This window comes from Sciurus carolinensis, chromosome X (genome assembly GCF_902686445.1).
Source record: "Sciurus carolinensis chromosome X, mSciCar1.2, whole genome shotgun sequence".
NCBI classification, from domain to species: Eukaryota; Metazoa; Chordata; class Mammalia; order Rodentia; family Sciuridae; genus Sciurus; species Sciurus carolinensis.
In genome coordinates, this window is record NC_062232.1 from 35,079,611 (window position 1) to 35,085,030 (window position 5,420).

Consider the following 5,420-nt stretch of genomic DNA (forward strand, 5'->3'; position numbering starts at 1 on the left):
AAATGATTAGCAGTTTCAGCTTCTTTCTTCCTGGAAGTCAGTTGCCATATAAGAAGTATGACTACTCTACAGTCACCATATTGTAAGCAACTCATGCTAACCATGCAGAGAGGTCACTTGGAGGAACACTGAGGTGCTAGCCATGAGAGTAAAGTCACGTTGAACTTTCCTGCCCAGTCATAAACTGTGGACAAATTGAGCCTGAATTCCTAACTCATACAATCAGTAAAGAACAGAATATTCTTTTAAGTCACTAAATTTTAGGGTAGTTTATTATGCAGTAATAGATAACTGAAACAGTTTCTTTACTGCAGAACATTTTAGAGCCTTTAATATGCATATAATCTTCAAGAATATTCAAAGCATGATAGGATTATTGGCAGTTTGGACGACCCCCCCCATTATAACTTAAGTGTATACTATGCAAGTCAGAGAATGGAAAACTACTTCAGAATGAGTTAGATGAGGGCTTTATGCTCCATGGTCAACAGAAATGCTGAGGTAGTCCCAAAGAGTTAGCATGCCAGTGGGGGTAAAGTAGGTGTTTAGGGGCAGACCAAAGTATAGGTGGTAGAGAGTGTTCCAGTCAGGCAGATAAAACAGAGAGTGCAGTCATCCCTCAAAATCTGTTGCCAAAACCCCACGAAAGTGCCTAAATTCATGGGTATTCAATTGTCTTACATAAAATGGCATAGTATTTGCATAAAGTCTATACATATCTTCCTATATACTTTAAATCTTCTCTAGATTACCTCATAATACCTATTACAATGTAAATGCTATGTAAATTGTTCTTATACTGTATTGCCTTAAAATGACGAGAAAAAATTTATACACATTTAGTACAGGTACAATTTTTCCTTACGTATTTTCAATCTACGTTTGGTTGAATTCATGGATGTGAAACACTCATATACAGAGGGCTGACTGTAGACAGAGTGTGGCAAATGATATGTAGGAAAAATAATTGCTGTAGGGATGAGGTGCCATGAGATATAGCAGGCAGGCAGAGGGATGGTATCAAAGATCTGGAAGCCACCATACCCCAGTTACTGAGAAGTTCAAGAGAAGAATTCCAGCTTGTGGGAACAGTGGAGATTGGTCAGAATAAGGTGGGGTCTCAGACTTAGAGTTGTATGGTCTTAAGGTACTAAGTGGAATATACAGGCAAAGACTTATACTGTTGTTCAGAGAGAAATGAAAAACTTAGTTCCATTGATGCTAGAAGCATTGCTAGAAACTTCAAATGTCAGTTCTCTTTGGAGACTGCCTTAGCTAAAGACATCCACTTCCACCAGGTGGCTACTTTACCCAAATTAATGTCTGTACTTAATGATGAAACAATGGAGATGTATAAATGTAAATCCTCTCACCCAAACTTGGGACAACTCTAAAGGACTATCCCAGCTCTAGATCAGCCTGTGCGTTTGACTGAGGCTGTTGTTAGGACTGAACATTAGTTTACTTATGACACCATAGCAAAATACTACAAACTTGGATGTTTAAACAATAGATATTTATTTTTTTATAGTTCTGGAGGCTGGAAGTACAAGACTGAGGTGATATTAGTTTTGGTTTCCATGTGGCCTCTCTTCTTAGCTTCTGTGTCCTTATATGACTTTTCCTTTGTACTACCATGGAGAAGGGGAGTATGTTCTGATGTCTCTTCCTCTCCTTAGAAGATCACCAATGTGGTTAGATTAAGGCCCTACCTTTATGACTTAGTTTATCCTTAATTACCTCCTTGTAGGCCATATCTCCAAATACAGCAATATTGAGAGCTAGAACTTTGAATTTTGGCGAACATAATTCAGTCCCTAGAACATTTAATGATTGCCCCACTCCTTTCTCTGCCTACTCCTGCCTGCTGGGAAGTTTCTCGCAGTACTGTGTAATAAGTTTCCTATACACTAACCACTGTCTTGGACTCTGTCCCAGAGAATTTGACCTGTGATGGGACTGAACTGTCAAACTGAGGTACAAATTGAAGACTGACCATGGGAAATACAATCTCTTCTAAAACAGGATTGACACACTCTCTCTCACACTCTTTTTATTTCCTGTATCTTAATTAGGGATGGGCAAATGGGAGGTGTTTAGTAAATGTTAGTTGAAATACTTAATGAATGGGTGAATAAACAATGACACAGCCTGTTTCCTACACTGGGGATACAAGTTCAGAGCTGGCCTGATTTCCTAGCTCAAGCCAAATTACTTAACTTATTGAATCAGGACTCCCTAAATACACTGTGACATTATAGGCTCAGACCCAGAGCCTGGGATGGGACCAAGTCTGCAGATGGAAATCAGCTAAATCCAGTTTTGAGGTCTATAGCTTTGTGAAGACTCAAAGTCTAGTACTTCACATGGAGATAGAGTGCCTTGCAAGATCAACTTCCAATGCATTAGCATTTTAATATGGCCATTTATTTAAACCATTATCTCACAAAATGTCTATCCCTAACACAATCCCCCTTGTACTAATACAAAGAGGAAGTGAGACCTAACACATCTTCAATTAGTTATTTATTCTATTAATAATTTAAAACAAATATTTATTGAGCATATAGAATACCCAGGCACTGTTCCAGTCATTGGCAATTCAAGATCGTGGTCAACAAACTGTTTTCTATCATGTTTCTTATCTTAGAGTATAGATGGAAGGAAGGATTAAGGTTGAGACCAATGTGGGTAATAGGTTAATATACAAATTCTGGGGTCAGACTGGGTTTGAATGTTGGCTCAGCAAGAACCATGGGCAACTTTTCTAGCTTCTTTGAGCCTCAATTACATTATTTGTAAATTGGAAATAGCAAATACTAACATCTACCTCATAGAGTAGTTATGATTATTTGTGGAAAGCTTTAAAAAATGACTGACTTATATTTTGTGTCTCACAGTAAATTGATAGAATAATGTTGATCTCTATCAATAGATTACTTTCCTCAACACATATAATCTAGATATGAACTATAAAAAGACATGTTTGTGTAAAACATTTAAAGAAATAGCACAAACTGTAGTAGGTTGGAGAATTGTTTCCAACTCTGTAAAAGAATGACACAGTCCCTCACTTTACTATGTGACCTTGTGGTAACCTTCTCCCATTTAAATATGTAGAGTGTACTTCTCTACCTCATTGCTTTTGGGAATTGGTTATGTAATTTTCCTTTGGCTAATTGAATGTTAGCACATGTGGCATTATAGTAGTTTGGATAGTGTCTTGCTCCATTTTTTGTTGCTAATAACACACCACAGACTGGGGAAGACATAAAGAAAAGAAGTTCATTTGGGCCCATGGTTTTAGTCCAAGGGGGAGGAGCCACATCTGGTGATGACCTTGCTGTCAGACTCTAGAGGAGGCTCAGGGCATCACATGATGAGAGACAGGGAATGTAAGAGAGATCATACTTAACAGGCTTTTAGAGGTGACCCACTCTTGAGATAATCCAGTAACCCATTAATCCATTAATCAAATGAATGGATTAATTTATTCATTAGGGCAGAGCCCTAATCATTTCTTAAAGGTTTCATGTGGTCCCATATCTTAATAACTCATAATGGGGATTAAATTTCAACATAAGTTACAGAGAGGGGAAACCCATATTCAAATAGTGTCTCCTCATTTTCTAGCCCTCATTCCTTGTCTATCTGGAATCTGTGAACATGATCTTATTTCCAAATAAGATCTTTGCAGATGTAATCAAGTCAAGACGAGGTCATACTGGATTCAGGTGGGCCTTGTATCCAACAGCTGATGTCTTTAGAAGGGAAAGGGAAGGAGATTTGATTACTGACACATACATACAAGAAAGAAATCCATGTGACTATGGAGGTAGCGATTGAAGTAATGCAGCTATAAGCCAGGAAACCCAAAACATGTATAAGAGTCACCAGACTCTATGAAGAGGAAAGGAAGGATTCTTCCCTGGAGCCTTCACAGGAACACAGCCCTTTGTTGACAACTCAATTTTGGACTTCTGACCTTCAGAACTTTGAGGGAAACAACACATCTGTTGTTTTAATCTACCCAGTTTGTGGTACTTGTTATGATAGCCCCAACAAATGAAAACAGACATGTACAGAGACTTTAAATATGCTTGTGTGTTTGACTTGGTTTCTTGTATTTCTGCCATTTGCCATGAGACATGCTCTGGATATGTGCTAGTCTAAGAATGAAGGTGCTTGTGGAGTATAAGTTAACCCAACCCACAGTTTAGAGCAAAGCCCAGCAATTCTCAGATGATCACAGCAGAGTCATAGTTGCCCTAGAAACTGTGAACCAGAAGTAAATGCATGTGGTTTCAGTTTGGACTTCTTTGTTACACAGGAATATTGTAATAGTATCTGACTCATATATTGGCAGATTGGGAATGAGTGATGAAGGAGAGGAAGCAATTTCTTAGAACCTTAAAAAGTTCCAAATGGTCTTATTATCTCCAGGAATCCATGCACCACAAATGTGTTGGAGTACAGGTGAGAGTAATATTCTGTCTTAGAGAGTATTTCCCTTTCCATGAGAAGAGGAAATATGACTACTTCAGAGTCACTCATCGCATTTTACAGATATTCTTTTGGATAAACAGGCAACAACGTGGAATGCAGTAGAAGGAGAGGGAGGGAAAACCCTGGGCAGCCCCTGAGTCATTTCTGTCTTTGCTAAAGGAGCCAACAACCCAAACAAGAAGGGGTTCTCTTTAGAGATGACATATGGCTAGATAGGTTTTGAAAAATTAAAAATAGAAAAGAATTCCCAGTGTTTCTTACTTATTATGGCATAAAAATGAGAACCAATTTGCACAGATGTGGGCAATAGCAGAATGAATAGTGGAGGCTGATTAGGTATATTTGCCCAGGGCAACTCATTAAAAAGCACCCACTATAGCACTGCAACCCCTATAATTTCCATGGCTTACCACCATTACTACTTTATCAGCTTCAGAGGGAAAGTTAGTTTATTCTTTAAAAATGCTCACTCCTGATATGTATTTTTCCCCAAAGTCCTTTTATTTCTTGAAGAAACAAACTGGAATCCTTCAATTGCTTTTGGATGGGAGTTTATGGTGATATCTCTCCTAATCCTTAAGGCAAGACATTAAAGATCTACAACTTGTCACTTCTCTGCCTTTGTCTTTGAAGCCAACAACATGCCATTACAGATGAGGTAAGACACCATGTGCTCATTCTCTGTGTGCATTTAAAATGTGGATTCAGCAAGTTCATCTCTTCTCTTTGTTTTGACAATGGGGAAGGGAAGGCTGCTTTGATCTTTGCAAATTATGCCTATAAATAATGCCTATTCAAATATTGGCTCAAGATTAAAACAGTGATTGCTTTTGAATTGTTTTCAAAATTGTTCGCTTTCAAAGTTCTCTTCCCTCCTTTGGATGTGTTAGATGCTGACCAAGTTCAAATTTCCA